The sequence below is a fragment of the Hetaerina americana genome, unplaced genomic scaffold (assembly GCF_022747635.1).
Source record: "Hetaerina americana unplaced genomic scaffold, ioHetAmer1.1.p SCAF_122, whole genome shotgun sequence".
Taxonomy (NCBI): Eukaryota; Metazoa; Arthropoda; class Insecta; order Odonata; family Calopterygidae; genus Hetaerina; species Hetaerina americana.
Window position 1 is genome coordinate 502736 of NW_027286315.1, and position 23427 is coordinate 526162.

At 34.8% G+C, this 23427-nt stretch overlaps 1 protein-coding gene across 1 annotated transcript in view; it reads right to left on the bottom strand.

Annotated features, from left to right (window-relative positions):
* The window catches only part of LOC139685956 (gamma-aminobutyric acid receptor alpha-like), a 357245-nt gene that overhangs the window by 201047 nt on the left and 132771 nt on the right, over positions 1 to 23427 (bottom strand). The window lies entirely within an intron of this gene.

The window sequence follows — 23427 nt, forward strand, 5'->3', positions numbered from 1 at the left end:
TATTAAGAATATTAAGACACCGCAATACGTTTACGAATTAAAAATACTGAATCCTATAAATTACTAGATTGGTTAAGGCTTTAATGGTATTAATAGCTGATTGGTTGAGGTAGGTTTTGGACCACACAAACTTAGAGTTGTTATATGTTTAAGTTTCCATGAGATGACACAAAATGACGCCTTTAAGTATGGTAAAATCTTCTTTCAATTCCGCACACTTTCTGTCTCCGCTAATTCCGTCAAAATTCCCTGTACTTTTCCCTGTATAACTCATTTTCGCTTAATAACATTCTTCCAAACAACCTTCAAACAATCTTGCATTTACTTCTCTTGCCCCTGGTATATTTTTCACAACAAACCTGCCTTTCCTCACCATAGCTCTTCGTTCTTCCCTCTTTTGTTTTATCATTAGTTCTTAGGAAAGGTGACTGACATCTTAGATCATTTGTGTCGCGAGAGGGATAGGTGAAAGATTTCTTTGAGGTAGGGTAATCAGGGCATTAAAAAAGTGTGGAGGGAAATCCGACGTTGGCTGTAGCCTACTCATAAAGATAGTCGCCAAGGGGTGCACCATTTAACGTCCAATCTGACGGACGGCATACTCCTCCTGATGTTTTCTCCACAAAGCACCCAGATAGGGATCAGGATTTACCATAGAAAAATCAAGCCATTAACAGGATTCGAATCCTGGCCATCACGATGGAAAGTCGGAACATTAGCTACCGCACCAACCGGATCTTCATTTGATTTTACTATTTTCATTCTTCTTCACAAAAATATTCCGAAACCCTCCTAATATACGGTTATCGTCTTACCTTAACTACCAAGTTTAGATATCGTTCAAACACGCTCCATGTCAAAGTTTAACGTTGAATATGCATGAACATATCTTGGTATCTTGTGAAGGAAACATCGCTGACTAACCTCATTTGCCTTTAAATTGAGATTGAAAAGCGAAAGGAGAATTCAAGTATAAATTAATGGCAGAAAAAAATAAAAAAGCTTCATGAGCATGTAGAGCAGGGTATCTTTACCATACCTTGTATCCCCTACTTTCTTCTAGTCATTTTTATAAGATGCCCTAATATTTATTAAATTGGAGCATTAGCCTTAAATTCTTCAACATGATTCAATAAATTCATCTCATTAAAAGCTGTATCATCGGTGAAATTAAAAAAATGTCCTCTTCATTCGCCCATTTTAATGTTGTTTTTTAAATAAAATTAAACATTTAATGTACGCTCATCATTAAGCTGTAATTTTTTAACGAGATATATCAAAGGATTGATATTATTTTCCTAGATATTACTTAATATGAGGTTTTTCCGGAAACTTTCCAACCATGAATAATATTTTGAGAAAAATAGCCTATCTAGAACAATGAGGCCTTAATTTCCTTCGAAGGACTCCTCTTCGTACCTCACACACTTATCCCAGTGTCTCTTTGATTTTTCATAACAATCGGTTAAATCCTTTTTCGCAATGGTAATAAGCTTCCTCATCGCATTCTCTTTCATTTCGTCAGCTTCAAGAATTTTGGTTAGCAGTTGAAGGGAAATAGCTCGAAGCCGCAAACTATGACCCAGGTTTTTTAAAAACAAGGTCATACCTGGAGATGAGTTATTGGTTTGCGGTTTGGACCCTGAAAAAATGCCTGATCTATCAAGGAGTCGTTTGATGAGATAAGGAAGAAAATATATATACGAGGCAGCTGATGACCATTCGGAAAAGGATTTTTCCGGTTGTTCTGAAAAGTAGAATAGACGCTATGATATGTATGTGAGGTCCCTAGGGGATTTCTTTGAATGGAACTAATGCCTCATTGTTCTAGGTAGAATTTTTAACAATATTGCAAGGCTAGATATTTTCCGGACAGGCCTCATATCCCTATTGATGAAATATTTAAATGGTCATTTGGGTTAAATTTTGTCCAGTCTGGTAAAATATAAATGTGATCCAAACCGCAAAGAATTGAAAATTGAAGCAACGTACTTCATCATTAAATTTGTATATATTAGCTTTTTGCGGAAATTCACGTATTGTGTCATTCCATTTGAACTTTTTTTTATTTTGTATTTAAATAAATTTTACATTTTTTATTTGCTTTATATAAATAGAGGCTGTTGTAATCTTCTGTAAAATAAGTCTTCATCGTCCAAAAAAATTAGTTAATTCTGTAAAAGTCAACTAGATCGGAGATTAAACTGCAGTTCTAAATTAAGATAGGAAAATCTTTAATGCAAGCAGGTTCGGAGTTTTATTTTAAATTAGAGATTATTTGTTTAGATTACGTTATTTCAGAATTTTTCATGCATCAAATACTCAAAATGAAATGTCAAAAGTACTCTTAAAAACGTATTTTCAAAAACCTACAATGTCCATTTAGTTTTTAGATCTTAAGGAGCTAATATTCATTTCAATTAGCTCTCAAACTCAATATTTCTTCATTTAAAAAGATACTTTTTATAAAACTCATTACTTAGTGCTTAATTGTTGCCATTTTAATTCCAGTTTCGTTAAATCTAAAGTTGATGAAATTTTAGGCAATAACTGCGAATAAATAGTCGCAATAAACAGCCAAAAACAATCTATACAATCGGTACTCTGCAAAAAATCTCGCGGACTTAACACATCCATGTTATTGGTATGCATTTACGATCCGTCATTTAACCTTAATTCAAGACTTATTGAGTAGTTAATTAATAGTGTAGTTTGAAGTAAAACCTTTGGAAAATATATGAATGAATGTTTTAATATCTTGCTTTTTCAGCTCATTTGAACTTAGAATTCAATCTGGAAGACGAGTTTATTTTACTGTTGGGTTTTAAAGACCTCATTATATCACATTATATTAATAAGTTGTGATATTAATAATATCGCAATATTCTTAATTTCGAGTCGTGACAGTTGAAGATTGCTCCAAGGAAAATTTAGTGTAGGTTTTTCATGTATAGTGACCATATCCTATTCCATTTCGTGCTGCCTTATAGCGAGGCAAAATCTATTGTCAAGTTGCATCAAAACCTAATTCTATTTTAATTGAAATTTTTAAAATTTGCGTATGTTCGAATATAATTTGTTGTGTTGCATTCGTTACTAATCCATTTGTCATAAAATTCCATTGTAAACCGCATTTCTAGATTATAAATTCGCAATTTATATTTTTATTGAAAATGATGACACAAAGACCTTTAGTCATTCCATTCCCCGTTACTTATTTCAACTCATGTTACATTTCACTGTCGAGATATCATGGTGGATGCGTATTTCATGGAGGAATCTTATTTTTATGGTTCCGCAAAATAAAGATACGGGTAAAATTCGTATAATTCGGTTCATAAGCTCACATTTTCTTCCAAGCAGGAGGAATTCACTGAATAATAATCCCCGTTCGCTTTAGGGTAAAAAAAAATATTTCGCTGCCGTTTCGGGCCGGTATGACTCCGGAATCCTTAATGCCGCCGAAAATTGCTCCACCCAAGTTCCATTTCCAACCTTCTGGAGTTCCCTTTCCCTCCTACTTCAACCTTAACCAACCACGTCCTCCCATAGTCCCCCTTATAAAAAAACCGTCAACCCACTTCGACTCTCTCTTTCTCTCTCTCTCTCTTGCTCTGCCTCTCTATTTCTCCTCCTCTCTCTCTCCCCTCTTATATATGCCGTCTTCCGCAGACCTTTCAAAATTTCGTATTCTCCGCCTCAAATCTCCGTCCTCAGCGTCGCCGTGGAATGAAAATAAAGGCTCTCGCGCCAAGGCGAGCCGCTCGCGTGCCTCCCTTCGCTTGTTTTTTTTCCTTCTTCCTTCCACCTCCTCTTTTTCTCTCTCTCTCCCTCCGCTATGCTCGTGACGCGGTACACATTTCCTTTCCTCACCCAATCCCGCCTCTGCCGTCCACACATCTCTCCACACCCCATCCCCCTTACACTTCTTGCCCCGCGTTCTCACCTAACCCAGCCTCTACCCCACGCCACAAAGATCCCCTTCCTCCCACCCTTCGTCTCTTGAGAACTACCTCTCTCCCTTTCTCTCGCCCCGCTCTTCTCCTGTCTCCCCTCCCTCCTCCTCATCAGACATTCATGCCTCTCTCTCTCTTTTTCCCTTCCTTCCCCGCACGGAGGAGAATTCAACGCGGACGTCAAAATCCTTCCGCCTTAATGTGTCGTCAAATCCGTCTTTTCTCATTCATTTCATCCTTTACTCCCCCGAGGTAAGGAGAAACCGGCCCATTTGCTCGTATACAGTCAAAACTGTGTGTCTCGTGACCATCCCGGGATCCATTACAGGCATGAAGGACGCGGTCGAACATCGCTTTTGTCATGAGACCATTACGCGGGATTTATTTTCGCGGTAAAGGCGTCGATTTTCCTGGGAAGCGGCTGTTTATATGTGAAATGGGTTGTATTTTCATGCCCTCGAATAATCTTGGTCGAAGATAATTTAAGGGTTAAAAAAAAATTAATAATAGACGGATTGGTTATTTTAAGTTGAGTTTAAAAGTGATCGCCAGAGTTTAACCCCAGCATAGCATCATTAAGTGGCATTTACAGGTATATTTGTTCACAGGGTTTGATGAAGCTTTAAAATTTAATAAACAAATGAAAAAGATTATGTAAACTGGCATTTTTTTCCCGAAATATACGACAATTGTACTTTTAAGTGCTCGCCTTTTATGAAACATAATCTCAACCCACTAAGTCTAGCTAACGGATATGTACAGAATATGTACATATACATAAGTAATATTGCATCAAACCATTCGCATTAAAAATTAAATTATTATTACATATACAGTTTTCTTTAAGTTTTCAGCGTTGGTTTACTGTCAACTGTAAATATTTTCCATATCATAGACGAATTGTCATTAAAAAAAGAGATAAGAGTGTCATTTTAAACATGTTCGTATGAAGTAGAGAGTAATCATAAGGATTTGCCTGAAGGGTGACCCTGATATATTGTAAATTAAATATTATTTTTGTTTGTTAGGTTGTTTGAGTGTTTGTTTAAGCAAACTATTTAAAGCCACATGCGCACCGAGAGAATAATCTTTTTTGGGCACGTTACACTCACCAAAATATTGAAACGATCACTTCTGTAGCTGTAAATACCATAGAGAAATAAATTTAAATTTAAGTTATACGGGCCTTCATTGAAGGAAAGACTCTGATAAGATTGCTGGGCGAACATATGCTAGACTATTGATCTTCCACCATGCACATGAAGTTACGTTGCTTTACAACACTTCGCCAAATTTTAATGGAATACATTAAAAATTCTAATTTCTCTGCTTTCCGATGTGAAATAAGAATTATTGCTGGTGGGGCTAACCTCACGAAGTGGTAGGTTAGTTACCACTGTAGGTGGAAAACCTCAAACGAGAATGCCTAGAATTCAACGTCAACGTAATTGAGGGCACTTGCGGTGTTATTAGATAGCGAGTTAACGGCTTCACGGAGACCTCCCGCTGCCAGGGAATCCTTCGGTGAACCGTTTTATTGGGTTATAACATCTGTTCTGGTGATCGGAGTGTTCGTCGATGTGCCCATCAGGGTCACGATCCCTAGCACGGATGCCGTTAATGTTATGCGGTGATTCGATTTGGGGCACAATTATGGTGTAATATCGTGCAATTTCGCAGTTCGTTGGAGATGAGTAGAACGCTGCTCTTTGAAGAGTCGGCACTCGCACTTAAAAACCAACTTATGTCTCTAAGAATTTCAAAGAAGTACTTTAGTCTAGCAATGAATATCAGTTGCTGCTTGCATGAAAATATTTTAAAATTAAAGCTCTGCAAGTTAAGTTGTTCTTACAGCTTCTAAGCTTATGTTTCTGGATTAAATATATAAAAATATTTTTAAGATAAGATCATGCCAAAGAAATATATTTGGACGTTATGACGTTGTTTAAATGGATTCAAACTGATTCGTCTTTATCATAAAAAATAATTTAGATAAGAATATTGTTTATCAAAAATTTTAGATACAGGCGTTTAATGAATAATGTAAGAATATCAATTATTTTGTATATAATAATATTGTTAATGAATACTGAATATTCATCATAATTAAAATTCATAAATTAACATAAGAATATTTTGTGAAAAAATCTATAGTATAAATAGTTCTTTTGATACCATTACGTACTACTTTAGGGGTTAGTTTTAAATCTGTTGGTGTCATTAGGGTTGACATTGATTTTTAAAATGATGACATTGATGAAAGATCTTAAAGAATATTTGTTTCTAAGAATTAATATCTAAATAATTTGGTTGAAGAGGAAGTGTGATTTCCAAAGTTTTTGAAAAGAGCCACCCCTTATGGTGATCGGTCCTCAAAGATTTGCATTTTAGTAAAAGTATACTCCTTTTATTTTTCAACAGTTTGATTAATGATACTTAAGGGTAATTAATGAAGCCATATAAGAGTAAGCTTATAACCAATGCTTACGTACTTCCACATTGTAATTACTAAATAAAATTTGTATTGTTTGCATAAACAATTCTTCGTCAGGTTTTTCTATTTTCTAAAGTTCGTTCGTTAAAAAATCCCATGAATCCCTGTTTAACTCTAATTTCTAGTTACCAAATTCAGTACTACGCTTTTAACCTATTTATTACTATGCATAGGTTTCTCCGATTCTAGAAAAATGACAAAATTGAATCTCTTATCAATCCTTCAACGGCATTTTACCAGCCTCACCTTAAGAAGAGCCAATTTTATTTGCATGGATGTAAATGGTGGCACCGACCGAAGGAAACTTAATTAATGCAAATTAATTAAAAAATTGAAAATAGAAGCGAAGTGAAGCTGTTGTTAGGGCAAAGCATTGGTCAAGGAGGAATGCAAACGTGACTTACAACGCCACAAGACGAGATTTATATTATAATATCATCTAGTGTTGCTATTCAAATGAATTTAATGACTTCTTCTGATTAAAAAGCGAGTTGATGCCAATGATAAAGGGGAATAGTTAATTGACATGGATGCCTCCATGTAACATGTGTGTTGCATGGATAGCATTCACCATTCACCATAACACATTACAGATGCTAGCACCCTCAAATGTCGCTGCATGTATCGTGTGTTTTCCCTTATCCCGCCTGTCTGTAAGCAACGTCTGGCATGTACGTAATCCTTATCCAATAGCCTTCAGCACCTCTCTCACCCATTTCCAACCCTTTTCTATGCCCATCTTCGTCTACCCATTCGCTCTCATTAATTATTCCTAATTTCCCTTTTTCATTGCCTGTGTCAACGTTGATTTTCTTTTTTCCTCGAGTCCTACAAACAATACGGGATGGAATTTGAATTCAAGGCGAGAATACTTTTAAAAATGACTATCACATGCCATATTTCTCTGCAATTTGGTTGTCACGTGGTCATAATTTTTACAGTTTCCGCTCATTGACCGTGTTCTTAGATTCTAAGTAATTTTTTTAAACATTCACCCGTTGCATTTACCCTTTGCATCGAGTTCTTTGTTAATATTCTTGGTTGTGTACACACAAAAATTATAAGGTGAAAATAGGCTTGGTAAAATAAGACAAGAAGATTTGATTAATTAACATTTATGAATGAATTCCTTGGAAATATATTAATTCATGTTTTTGCCGAGCATTCTTGTATTAATTTTTAAATATCAACAAAAACCAGTTTTTAATATTTTTTGTACTGAATGTGAAATCAAGTGACCAAAATTTGAAGGGATTATTGAACGAAATATCATAGCATAAAAATCCGTATGAATAGAAGGCACGATTTCTTGGGTTATAATTAACTATAAAATATGCCATATCTTTTCAACGGGAAAAAATGGATCATATTAGATAGTGGTTGATAAAATACTTAATGAATGCTTGATGAACTATTGATATGCCATTTGGTTTCTCTACCTATTGGTGTACTTCACTGAATAATTAGAAGCAAAATTAAAACGTGTGGCTAACGATAATATTGAAAAAATTAGTGTGTGCATAAGTGGCAAAATTTACTTCAAGTATGCGCCATATTTTGGCATTATCATGTATAATGAATCGATGTTTAAAGTAGAATATGCAATTTATGAGACGAATTTAATTAATTGGCTAATATTATAGCTTTAATTGAGCAATATGAATCTAATGGAAATGTTTTAATCTTAAAATAAAAATATTACCTAAACGTTTTCCTGTTTCAGTTTTGTCACTCAATAAAATATGCTATTATATTTTTCCGATAATAATACAAGTTGTAGTTATTATTTTATCACCAAATAATGCTCAAACATTTTATATTCTACATGTTAATCTCTCTGCTTTCTTCTGGTCCTCCCTGATGACAGATATCCGAAATTTCTTCCGCCATTCCTGCGAGAAAGCTATGTTCAGGCGTCCCTTTCATAACACATAAGTCAGAATTCCTCCGACTTCTCAATTCAACTCACCCTTCTTCTCCATTACAAGCTGTCTTCCAAGCGTCTTCGGATCCATTAAGACTCCCTCTCTTTGGATGGTACGACCCATCAAGCCTTTAGAAACAATCCCTTATCCAAAGGGTTTCCCTTTCTCTCGACGGAATACTGCGCGGTCGCTTGATTGTGTTTGGTCCATTTGTTTCCCTAATACTTCATTAAAATTTTTTCAGAAAAATATTGTTTTATAAATCTGGTACTATTTATACGGGTATTTTGCTTAGTTTTTTTTTCAAATTAATTAACTCGGAACATTCTATAAAACTTGGGTTACTGAAATATCATAAGTAGGTGGGTCTATGTTTACCGCCCGCCGCAATAAGAACAAAGTCACGTGATTGATTAACGTGGAAATGAAACTAAAGTTAAAACTGTACTCCTAGACATCTTCAATAAAAGAATTCAAGAGGAGAAAATTTTGATTGTTTGTTTTTTCTACAGTTCTCAAATACAGTACTCTCAAAGAACAATAGATAATTTAAAGTCGGCATGAATATTCAATTGATTTTATGAGAGACTAATTCAAAAACCATAGAAAAACTTCTCGACTCTGAAATATGTGACACTCCTATGTTCATTTGCTTACGTAAAGAATGAAAGATACTATTTTGACTTTATATTTTTTTAAACTTAAAATAGTAATAATTAATTTATCCTTTTTTATTCCGTGTTCATATTATTTCATGAAAGTTTGAGCACACTTGCAGAACTTCTAAGAGCATTGTATTAAACCACAAAAGAAGATTACTGAGGGAGCAAAAGAGGAAGAGACTTAAACAAGAAAATTTAATTCTCTCATTAAGAAATGTCATTTTAGCAATTTTTCTGTATTACTCAATTTTACCATTTTAAATGAAGTATACATGCAAAATATGTTTAGTAAAAATTGATGAGTATATATTTGGAATTTTCGCGAGAAAGAACAAAAGTGTTTTAGCTTACTTAAGCTCTAATAAAATCATCACAAAGAGAGGTCCCGCGTCATATCATGGATTCATCAAAGCATTTCTTGTTACGCAGTCGTCCTCGTAATCTTACGTATTCTCCTGTATACCTGCCAAGACGACCCAATCCCCTTCCTCTGTGAGTTACGTCTCCCACTCAGGTCCCCTCAGGAGGAGTGTTCTTCTTGCTCCCACGTGCTTTTACCCTCCTTGCCCCTCTCCATGCTCCCTCTGTGCTCCCATGCCTCCTCTTTGCCTCAAAAGCCTTTCCTCTAACGCCCTCTTCGCGGCCCGAGGGACTCCTCCCACTGAGCGGCCCCTCGGGCAACCTTCAAAGGCGACGGAGGAGGGCCCTTCTTATTCCCTCTCCCACCTCTGATGCTACCCCGTCCCCCGTGTACCCATCCCGGCCAACCCGAGTGCTTCCGATCCGCGGCAGGCCACGCTCCGGACTACTCTTCCCTTCTCCCTCCGGCTTCGCTTCCTTCCCATCTCGTTTCCCTCGTCTACACTCAACCCTTCGACGTCGCTAATGATTTTGAGCTCGTCGTCTCTTTACTCGGACCTCTGCAGCACGGGTCTCGGGACCTTGAGAAGCCAAATGCGAAGACTCGTTATCCCATATTTGTCCATTCGTGCGTATGGTTCAGTCATCATAGTCGTTGTTTGTCATCCTCGGATTTGGTTTCGTTCTGATTTTCTCCTCTTTCCTACCACAGGTCATACTCTTCATTACCTCACTCTAACTTCACCTGTTTTCTCTATCAAGTGGTGATCTCACTTTGGCATTACTGTGTATTTATTGGGTCCGCGGATAAATTACCTAAGCACCTTTATGTCTTATTTAACCCGTTTCTGCCCTTATCTGGATCCAAGAGCTAAGAGTGATCTCTAAACATGCCGAACCATCGGGTACAACCATATAAAAAAAAGACATTTCTGAAATAAGAAAAATGGAAAAACATGTTCAATAAATGCGTTTTTAATTACTTTACAGTAATTTTATTTACGTGTTTGTATTAAAAAAGTACACTTTTTTCATCTGAATTGTATCTGAATACATTTATAGCGGAAATGAATACCTCGAAATAATGTTGACGGAGGGATAAAAGCTTCTATATCTTTAAGCGAGAGTTGTATCAGTAAGAATATGAACAATATTTTCTTTGGAAATTAAGGATGAATAAAAGTCTTTCTCCATAAACAATGCCTGTGTACAAGCTAACCTTTACACAGAGTTCGTGCTGAACCCTACCCCAAACTCCAAGAAGAAACATATTGGAATGCCACACATTTCTACGCCCTTCTCTTAATTTAAGGAAAGATTTAATTGAAGTCTTCTTTAATTCAAGGACATTCCCATGTCAACTGTCTTCTTTCGCCAAAAATATTCCTCATCAGGCAATCCTGTTGCAATACGAGGGTGGTTCAATAAGTACCCGTGATAGAAATGAAGAAGCCATTTTTTCAAAAATATTTTTTTATTTTTCAGCATAGTCCTCTTTCAGAAAGATACACTTCTCCCAACGTTCCGGCCATTTTTTTAACCCCTCCAAAAAATAGGATTTGTCGAACTCTCCAAATACGCCTGTCTTGGCGATAACTTCCTCGTTTGAGCTAATTTTTTTCCCGCGAGCCATTTCTTCATGTTAAGTAATAAGAAAAAGTCTCAGGAAGCCAGATCAGGTGAATACGGGGGGTGTGGCAGCAATTCATAACGTAGTTCATGCAATTTTCGAAGTTGACAGCCTAGTACTCTGCAAGCCTCCGGTAGGGTGTGTGGCAGGGGGTGAATACAAACCAGACTAATTTTAATGCAATCAATTTTTAGGGAAATAACCTGAGCCTAGACACTATTAGGGTTTACGGTTGCGTAGGTTGGCTTCGTAGGTAGGTATCTTCGACCTGAAGACGCCGAATGCAACTTCGGCGAAACTATTGTCAGAATCAAACGACGACGCGGTGAAACCCGAGAATGCAGAATTCTTCAACAGTAGGGTTGTTAAAAAGATGAATACTACGGAATTACTACAATTGTATTATTTTATTTGCTTACTTCAGTTATTTCCATTGACAGGGAGATAAAAACAAGTGATTATTTTGGTCAGAATTGATGAAAGGAGAAAGCTATACGTTTGATTTTTATTTGAACGACGCAGAGTAGTTTTAGAGAACTTTTTCTAAAAATTCAAGTTAACAAGCTAGTACTCGGAGAAATAGTTATGATTCAACTCAATCGGTAGTTTGAATTCGATTCCATGAACCTATTATAGATGTTTGTGCAGCAGGGAGTTAGGTGATGTGGATTTCACTCAAGCCAATTGGTCTACATTTTTAAATTTAGTCTTATCTATTAACTAAAGTACTAAGGAAATGTTCATTTTCTCTTTTAGAATAAAAATGATCAAATCATTTTATTTCAAAGCATGACTTACCATTTATCCATGCGTTCAATTATAGACAATTGATAGTATGCGGTGATTAACGTTTCTGAAAATACATTTGTGGTCCATAGAGTGCTGAATATTTTCCAACAATTTTTGCAGGAGTCACTTTCTACTACATTTTATAGACTTTTATGCGCTGAATCTTTTCCTAGATTGTTCTTATTAATTAGGTATTCATTGATTTATCATTATAAGGTACTTTAAAAGCTTTGACAGCTGAAGTTACGACTAAAGGTAATCCAATTGTGATATATTAAGTGATTCTATCAATGCCACTCATTTATCGTAATTTATCGAGAAAACAATGAAGTTTAATCATTTGAAGAAAGCTTAGAATCTTTATTTGATTGAATCATTGTTGGTAATAATTGTGCCATAAACTGTCCTCAATTTTTCCAAGTAAAATCCGTTATGGTATAAAATTATATATGTTGCCGTTATTGCTGAACCAATACATAAAGCTGAGAGCTACTAAAATGTCAATGTAGTCGGTTTAGTAACAATTTTGTAATTCATCCTTTATGACGAACCTAATAGACGATATCATTTTTGTAAGAAAATGAGAAGATGGAATTCGGCTATGATAAATAAATTAACGATAAAGGATACAACAAAAAAAGGTTTCAATTTAAGTACTTCAAAATTCCTACTATAATTAATTTTTGGAATCAGGTGTATCGTTTTCATAGACGAACATGACCCATTCGTAGCTTACAATAATGCGCTACTCCAATGTTAATAAGTAAAATATACTTTTTGCTAGACTTCGACGTTACTTGGTCAAATTCAAATAACCAATAACAAATTTAGGTTTAAGCTTATATAGTTTCTACTCAGACTGCAAATTATGGGGGACATTGTTGGCAAAAATATACTATTTGGATTTTACATTAGGAATTCAAAAGTAATATCGTGGGTTTTAACGCTGTACCCTGGGGCAGCAGCCAAACTCTTTACTAACTAGGTTAGCTCGCCTTTTTCCCCTCCGCACGGGGTATGACAGCTATTCAGACGAAACATTAAACTGATCGTTTATAAGTAGGTGTTACCGTAAACGTCTTCTCTCCGTGACAAAACCTTAGCTTTTCAGTATTTTATGAAGAACCATTTCGTTGGTCAATAAAGAGTTGGAATTGAAATTGAGCATATGATACTTTTCAGTCTAGACTGCTCTTTTCCATAAAACTCACGAACGAAATCCAGGTTTCTCTTTAAGAGGTACGAAAACTGTCACTTAAAAATATGGTTAGAGGTTAAAATATGTTCTGCTGGAACAATTTATTTTAGTTTAGCATAACGTTAGTAAAAAGGAACTTATTCTCATATTGTAGGTATCAAATTCCACTTAGCAAAAGATATGGTATATTCGACGATAATAACTAGTTTTGTGAAATACAAAACTGTTAATCTAAATAATATACAAGAATAACTGTGCATTCAAAATTCTTATTATAAATGTGATATTGCATGTATTTGTCCTTTTGTCCTTTAATCATCCATAATATGCAACCATTGAAAGATTCATCTTACCGTCTTTTTTGCTTTATGCACATGAAGCAATTACTTATATACATTTTTCATTTTTTAATATTCATATAATTTACAGCTAATATTGTGTCGTGTTAGATTTAAATGTTATTTTATTCATATATAGACCTAAAATATCATTGCGCAGATCTGTGGAATTTAAGTATATAGCAAAAGACGAGTCCATTGCACATGTATATTATAATTGATGTAACTTCCCAGTGTGTAGTATCGGAATCAGAAAGTTATATATTTTAAATATAAGTATCATTAAAATACACGTGATAAACATTTCAAAAAATACTATTTTTTACAGAAATTCATAATAGTTAATAACATTTGCATCAATACATAAAGATTTTCAAACTTTGTGACTGCGTTTTTATTATTATTAATTTAATTAATCCAATATTCAGTTCGTTGATGTTATTGTCTTTTACTAATCTGGAAACAAGGATCATCAAAATGTATTTTGTTCACAGTAAAACTCCAAACTACTGCGAAAATTTCCCACGCTAAAGCTCGTCATGTTTTGAATAGAGTATACCCATAAAAACGGCTCACTATTCCCGGAAGGTTACGAAAAATAACTCGGAAGATAAGCCACGCTTCTCCACAAAACGGAGCTCTCACTGTGACTACAAGGAATAAAGTGGAGCTTTATCACCATGAAGCGAAATAAATTTGTGACTCCGAGAAAAACGCAAACGTTAAGACCCCCAATGAAAAGTTCACCGGCGACGGAGAGGGTAAAAAGTCGGAAAGAAACACATGCCAGAAATATAACTAAATTTACTGTTTTATGGCAGAATTTGCATGATTTTTCTCCCGTAAAAGTAAGAAAATGGATACCTATGAATGTGCAAATATGTGTGCGTATGTTTGTGTGTGTACACACACACACACATATATCTACATATATATATATATATATATATATATATATATATATATATATATATATATATATATATATATATGCGTATGTATATAAAGTAAACAAACTGAGATAATTACTTCTCATGAAATAAAAGGATAGATAGAGTAGTCAATAACAGGAAAAAAGAATTTGTTAAGAAAAAGATGCACACCCTCCTTCAAATGGTAATTTGCCATCCCCAACCCCCGAAATTTTAAACAGCTTCAGAGAGTGTTAAATTTATAAACACACATTCATGTTGTGTTTTATTTATATTTTGTATCCGCTGTTTTAGTAGTTTGCGTATATACATGTATGTGTTTGATTGTGTGTCTATCAACCTGGAGTTCCAGATAGTCCCGCACACGTGTTCACCAAAAGACTACGATTTGCAAACAGCTTGAGGTAGGGGAGGTGGATGATATCATCTGCATCCTTGTTTGCATTCACAATACGTAGCAATATGGATCACCGGATTCACCTCCCATGAGGGACGAGACGGTGAGATAATCCGGAGATGTCCGAGTTCTGGAGTCGTCGGAAGGGACCCACGAATACATTAGGTGGAAGGAAGAAACAGGGGTTGGGGAGGGGGACGAGGGCGAAGGAGCATCTCGTTCGGGAGGTGGGGAAGGGAGCATGGTGTCCAAGGCGGCGCTTTCGTGGGAGGTGGGGAGGGAAGGATGAGGTTGAAGTAGGTGCGCTGTGCTTGAGGGGGAGGATCCGGGTGGTTTTAGTTTGCGGGGGGGGGGGGAGAGGGCATTCTTTGAAAGGAAGCGAAATGGGGATCCATAGGAGTGACTCGAAACGCTCCAAGACCACTCCACATTCAGGAGATGGCATTCCTTCCGTTTTATTTCATTAGCATAACTCCCACTTTGTATTTCAGACCACGAATTTGCGAGATGAGTAGATGCTTATGGTGGATTCGGTTGAAGAGAAAATTCTGTTTACCTTACAGGGGCGAAGCTTTCATGGGCTCAGGAAAAAAACCGCCTGATTAAATTGTTTTACGATTGTGAAAAATGATGTCCCCTAAAGTTACCATCGTTTTCTGTCTACACAGTACAAACAGATAGAAAAACGTGCAGAATTTTATCATTATTAAATTATTGATTTAAACTAGGACTGTTTAAAATTATTTTCTTTAAGCCATAACCATTTCTTCAATTTATACATCTTATCAAAATTTGGCGAAATTTCACTGAAATAACGGTGAGACACACTGATTTACATCCTTCATTTTCTACATCATAATTTAAGCTATGAAATATGAGTTCTTGCTTAATTGTACAACTTATATGAATACCTATCGGTGAAGTTCGGGAAACGTAATTATCAATGCTGATATCAGGTCTTGGGAGAAATTATTTCATCCCATATTTCTGGATAATGATAGCATTAAAACCTTACCCAGAGAATTCCTAGCGATAGTTATAAAGAATTATTATATTTATGCTAAAAGAATATGAAATACCATGGATCCGAACCTGGAAATCCTTGCTTAGGAGGCAATAGCTTTAGAGCAATATGACAGGGAATCTGCTAACAGTATCAGCGCCGCAGAGTACACTCTAGAAATTTACGCGCTATCTTGTAAGTTATGGCAAATTATCTAGTTTTCCCAGGCATACTAATTTTATTAAAGAATAAATTATTATTCTTAAATATTTCCTTAAATTGGTATTATATCTAATACATTTTAGGCATGGATACCCAAGCGGTATACATTTCTGTAACTGGCTTGTTGAATAAAATGGTTTCAGGTGTCACTTTGTGGAAGCGATTCATATCGGAAAAGAAATGCTTAGTTATTCCACGTATATTTTACTAAACACGACCCGGGGTTTCAACTTAAAAAGTCATCATCACCTGATGAAGACTTTGCAAGTGAAAACCTAGGTCGTGTTTAATAAAATAGATGTATAATAACTAAGTATTTCTTTTCCGAACTGGGTTTTTATTCATGGAAGCTGATAGGCTATGCCCATTTTAGTGAAACTTCCGATAGAATTTTAATGGAAGCATTAAGGCGAATTCAAGAAGCCATTTTTATTGACAATTTCAATATTTTATTGATATATAAATATAGCTGGTAGATTGCAAACAGCAAAATATTATTCATATGGATTAACTACTTTAATTAATTCTTCCAGTGAGACGGATGCAGAAAAATGTTCAGCGAAATTGGTTCTTGCAGCTTGACTCTATATCTTTATCTTGTGGGATAATGAAATTTTCATTGATTCGAGAAACCAGCGTGTGACAAGTTAGGTTATCTCGAGTCGTAAATGCAACAACACACACTTCCTCATATTACTTTCAACAAGAAACGGATGTTATCCTGGAGTATAAGCAACCCTAAACACTTTTCATAATTGCATATTGCATCATTGTAGGATAGACATAAAATTTTGTGCAATTTGCACATTCATACCTGAAAGGCTTTCATGAATTAACTCTTAGCAATTAGATAACCTGCCCAACATAACTGATCATGCTTTTTAAAAATATTTCCTGACTACCAATACGAATATCATGACATGGAATAACATATACTCGCAACCCGGCAGGCACCACTTCAAATGTGTAAAAATTCCTAAGGGGGTCTTCCACTACTGGTCGTCTCCATCCTACCCAACGTTTCGATGCTAGACTCGGGCATCATCTTCATGGCCGAAGTCTATCTTTACGTAAAGACGACTCCAGAGTCGAACATCATCCAGAATTGAGTCATACATGGTGGATGAGTAGAGATGAATGTTTGCAAGTAATTCACCGAGAAATGATACTAACGCTTTTCAGAATCAAAATCAAATATGGTTGGTGGCATGTAACAAGTTTTATGGAATTTCTCAAGTAATAAGAGTCGATAACCTAATGATTAATAGGCTAGTTAATACTTAAGACGCGATTAAAATAGTCAATTTGCACCCTAATATATTTTTTACGACAAGGTTAAACAAATATTGATACCTTGTATTCGTAGTTCAGTTGAAAAATCCTATCAATATGGCCAATTATAGGGCATTTTCTTAATTTTGCATACTAATAATTTTTAGTATGTACCTATAATAAAGTATTATTTCAGTTTAAATTTGCAAGATGCTATTTTGAATTAACTGTTTTTACTCGTAATCTTATGTTTATATGATATTACATTCTCAAAATTTAATAGCATGAAGCAATTTCTTCATTTTTGCATCAAACATAGGCTGCCTCTCCTACATGCGGATTCTTTTGTGTATATAATTATCAAAATTTGTTCTTTATGTTCCTAATATGATTAAAGAGACACTGTCATCACTATAATCCATGTAGGGTTGCGTATTATTTAGCCATTTATTGGATTTATATATTTTCAAGGAAACTGTCTTTATTATTTTCTATTTGTCGTCTTTCTCGTTTTTAGTTTACTCATCACACCATCTTTTTTAACTGATAACACAGAATATTTGGGTCTAAATTTCTCTACTTAATACCTTTAGAAGGCTCATCATTATATATTTCTATAACCCGTATCTTAACGTTATAGAAAGGCTCTCTTTATTTCCGGTTCCAAGTTAATAAGGTAAAACATTTTTGCGATAAAAAGCAGAAGTTATATGCACTCAAAGGGAAGGCAACGATAAAATCATTTAAAGCTGAAAAGATATTAAAATATTTGCATGTGTGTTTCAATATCATGAATGGATGGTCATGCTTGATCTCAGCGATTTAAAAAAACATTAAAAAGGAAATTAATTTAATTATAGAATGCATAATCAAAAATTTTACAAAAAACATTGACTTTTTTACCATATTGACTACCGAATTCAATATGACCTAATTTACAAACTTCTTTTGTCATCAGTAAAACATTAGATCACGGTAACTTTTAAATTTAGCCAGGATAGGTTCCTTAAAGCAGGTAAAGTTGCATAAAATTAATTAATTAAGTAATGTGCCTTCGTATTTTTTTAAAATATTGCATTCTGGCTTATGCTAGTTTTGTGTATCTCCTAAAAAAATCAAAATTGGGAATGTATTATTCACAGTAAATTAATGCCTACACTCGTATTTTTAGCTCTCCGGGCACGTATGGTAACATGAATTTCCATGGAATTTCGTGTTTTGCTCATAGGTGGGTCTCTCAGGAATTTCTCCTGCAGAGTATTCATTATAAACATCCCGAGAGGTTACTCGAACACGCGCCCTATGACATAGGTCCGTACTAAACTGATCGATCTACTAAGTAATTTATTGATATATCAGTAAATTATCGTTGAATTAATGGATATTATGAAATTAAATAAACTACGTATAATGATGTTGTGATTTAAGTTAATCTAATTACAATAGAAATATTTTTTTATTGAAAAATTAACTAATCCCCAAAAAAATAAATTTTTCATGCGAAAATGGATAAACTTGTCCGTTTTACAGTTGAGTGATTTGTATTCAGTGTTAAGATTAAATGTGTCTAGTTATGCAACTATTTTTCAATAAAGGTACATTTATAATAGATATTTTAATGTTCAAATCCAGGATGTATTTCCATTGTGTTTTAGTTTCAGATTAATCTTTGTAGACTACTCTGGCTCCTCGTTTAGTAATTTTAAAATGGGGCTACAAATAAAATGTGGCTCCCTATTTAGCTCTTGCATTACTGTACATCGTAGAAATTTTATCTCCGTTTAATATGCTATATTATTTTAATACTTCTTGAAATGATTAATTCTGGAAAACAAATCTCTCTGAAGAGTTTAAATAATTCTTTTTTATCTACATTTTAGAATTAAACTGGAGATAAAATTTTAGTTCATTATAATTTTAAGTCGGTCAGTGAAGGGGTTGCAAGCGTTGCTGAGTGAACTGGAAAATCAGGATATGATATGTGAATTGATATAAATCAAAAATTGGTTTATAGATTTTCTAGACAGAAAAAAGTTGAGCTAAACATTAAAATAGGAGGACAAAAACTAGAGCAGGTAGAACAGTTTACGTATCTCGGTAGTGTTTTGGACCAACACGGTCAAAATAGTAGGGACGTTAGGAGAAGAATTGCGCTAGGCAAAGAGGCTTTCACAAGGAGGAGGGAGTTGATAACGGGGACGTTGAGTAAGGATGTTAAGAAAAGACTCGTAAAAACTTTGGCATGGAGCGTAGCTATGTACGGTGCGGAAACGTGGTCATTGAAGCAGGAGGATAGATGTAGATTTGAGGCTTTTGAAATGTGGGTGTGGAGAAGAATGGAGAAGGTGAAATGGACAGAGAAGAAAACAAATGAGGAAGTACTTGGTGTGGTGGGCGAAGAGAGGGGTTTGTTGGGAGAAATCCTATGGAGGCAGGTAAAATGGATGAAAGGTGCATTGATTGTCAGTGGGATGTTGAAGACTATAATAGATGGGAGACGCAACCGAGGTAAGGGCAGGAATTGGATAGGGATGTTGGACGTGTTGAACGGATGTAGGAAGTACACAGAGATGCAGATGGACTTAATATAGACTAGGTTACTGGATTTTATTTCGTTATGTGTCCCAAAATATTATTTTATATTTGTGTTTATCCGAAATCCACTAATTTTATAAAGTTTATGTCGAGAAAAAACGATTAGATTACCATAAATTTTCTTATGATTATTTCGTTAATGGTGTTTTACCTATTTGAAAAGTTTCATAACGACTGTTTACTTCGTAAGTATCACGATTTCACTCTTTGCTCAAATTAAATTATTTATTCATTTATAAGAAAGATCCACATGTTTTGATACTGTTTGAAAACCCTACTCTTTTGATTTATCTACCCTGCTTACTTACTCTTCTCACTGCTATTATTGCCACTACTTTTGAGTATTTCTTCGATGGACTATCACTGCTCTTTTCGAATTCTTAGAGATCTCATTCTCATTCTTGCTCTCTTCACTCACCCTGCTTAAACCGCAGCCTTTTTCTTCCTTTCTTTACAATTTAATTTCTCTATAATTAACTACTTAAAAATCAAAATCCTGCAATCCAAGCCATTTCTTTTGTCTCAATATCCTTGCCTCAAATTTAACAAACACTACGCTCCGCATTTAAGTTTTCAGTAATATTTTCTTCGTATCTTTACTTCGTATCTTATTATCTTTACGGTCAAGTCCATCCCTCTTTCGAATTCCTCATTTGATAAATTATTTTTTATACTAATATCTACCCTAATACTCCCATTTTTTCGGTAAAATTCTGCGGAAATGCATGAATTCTCTTCATATTTCAGTTTATTCCATCCTAACTTAATAGTTAACTTAGCTCTTCCATTTTTATAGGTCTTATTTATTTGTCTAATTGTCCTGAATCCGTATTCTACGTACGATATATCTCTGGCCAATTTCTGTAAGGCGGTCAATAATAACTGAAATCTATTAAATTCCTAATGTACTGTTGCTTTATCATCTGCATGTCTGCCACACAATTTTATTGCCAGCTCAGACCGTTTCAATGTTCCCTTCATATTTTTTAAGGATTGTATGCCTACAAAATTACCGGCATAAAATCAATAACCCTACCTTATTCATTTCCCAATTCATCACTCTGCTGCGAATCCCTAAATATGGGTGATAATGGAAAATCTAATCTTATTATTTTCCTTACATTTCTAATCATGTATCCACATCCGTCACTCACATATATGCCGTATGTTTAATTGTCGAGTTTCAAGTAAGTCGCCTGCCCTCCACTGCTATGTTCCACAGTATATCCATATGCCCACCCATCACGATTGAATGCTTTCCCTAGATCAAAGAAGCACGCACGTACATCCTTGTTGTATTCGATGTACGATTCTATTCAATTCTATTTTTCATCTCTGCAATGTCATCAGGCTTTCCTTTTCTGAAACCGAACAGAATTTTAGCCAGGATAGTTGTTTATATTATACACAATACAACCTTTTATTGATTATTCTTAAAACTAACTTTGTTACATGAGAAATAAAACTTGTGTCTCCAAACCGCAAGCACACCTTCCTTGCCCTTTTTTTTGGGAAATGGTTAAAAGCTGGCTCATTTATATTTTCTGGCCTTCTTTTGTTTACTTAAAAATACTATTTATAATCCCAAGAAACTGCGGGAGATGCCGTAACAATGACTTTTAACAGAGTCATCCGCTAATATGTATTTAAATTCAACAATTTCAGAGTGTAAAAATCATTCGTTTTGACCGGAATGCTACGTTTAAGTTTAGTGAACCCCTAATTCCATTTTTCCGTAATTTCCATGCAATTTTACAGAGATCCTACTGCCAAATCCTACTGCCTTGCTCACTGTCATCTCCCTTTGTGAGATTTTCATCTCACTATCTACAATTCCATGGACTAAAACTATCATGATCTACGTCGCTCTCCATAATTCTAAACTTGCTGGTCTAATTTCATAGCCAAAAATCTCGTCTGCGTATTTTTGAACTTCATCCGCGAGTCTCTTCATAATCTATTCTTGACCTCCCGGTATCTTCTCTTGTGACAGTTATATTTTCTTCTTCTTAATTCTGACTATTCTCTTGTTCAACGTTTCCTTTTTTTGAAATTTCCACATTAGCTTGCAAAAATAATACTACTACATTTTCTTGACGGAATAAGTTTCTTGTGTAAGTTTATTGAGGGTATTTTGGTACTATTCTTGACGCATGGTTTACTGCTAATAGCCTTTGTGAGGTATCATTGCAAACCTGTATATAAATTTTCCAATTCTTTTGAAACTAGTGTTCTTAAATTAATCAGTGCTTCCAAAACAACGTCATCTTCTAACTCATAAGTCACGGACGTGACTCCCAACATCGGTAGCAAATTTCGACACCCTGAATATTATACTCTTGGGTAAACCTATTAACAGGAAAAATTGGATTGAGAGGAGCACGCCTGTTGGAAGTAAACCGGCAGGGTATAATAAGTGTCATGAAATAAATTTTATTGTTAAATGAATGCCAGTTTATTTGATGTAGTGCACATTTTAAATTTAAATTTACAATTATATTTTAGAAATATAGTTTGATATGTAGCCTGAGATTTTAACTCATTATAGGAAATGCTCTGTAAAATCTGAAGCGGACTGACTCTTTGCTTTTCCCTTTTAATATTAGTTTAATTTTGCAGTGACATTTATAGTTTTTAATATAAAAAATTATCAGCTCCGTACTTTTTTGACGACTAAGATTTACATTTGTTTTGCAATACTGAAAAAGGCATTCACTGAGATTCTCTCCATCGCACTATTTGTTGATTTGCATCATTCAGAAATATTTCAATTTCTCTTTTTGAAGCATATAGCAACTTTTTCACTGACATCATTGAATTAACATTTAGTACATAGCAGTTGAGGTGTGGAAAAGCTCTTCATTCCAGGATATTTTACCAGTAATTCATGAGATCAGAACAAATCGCATTTCGAATGGAGTAAACTAGAATGCGTTCACTAACGATTCAATCTCGCATTGTAATTCACCCAAAGTCCCCAAAGTATTTATTTTACGTTCCCTACTCGTGCCATATTTCAAAAAATATTTTTTTATTGTATCAATCGAGTGCCGAACGCCTGAGACGTCCCCAGAGAACTAACCTGCATAACATCTAACATTGCACGTCACCTCTTGTGAAATTTAGCTCCCCCATTATATCTGTAGCTTAATTTTTTATCAGGATAAAGGATTCAGGAAAAAATTGACGCAGCAGAAAATATTTTTTTAATACTCTGAAATATGAAAGTATCTAACATAAAAAACATGAGAGTTTGTTATGTTACTCAGAAGTACTACCATCTTTTAAAAGAAAAAAATCATAAGGAAAAAGATCATGGGGATAAAAGATCATTGAAATATCTATTTTTTATGCAAAAGAAGCATATTGTGCCAATCTATCAATATGATCCCCTGTTTTATGTGATTAATTAAACTAAATAATTGGATAAACATAACGAATGAGTTTTAAAACCCTTGGGAAAACTAAAGGTTTCCTAATTTCAAAAGGTAACAGTTAAGTAACAACGAATTATGATTCGGAAAATTGTTCATTGATGTCGGTAGTTTAATATTTGAGAGAGGTTTTTAATGAACTCATGATCTAAAATGTTACTTTTTTAGACTCCCGTTATTAGACCCAATTTGACATCCTAACATGCACCCTTCTTCAATT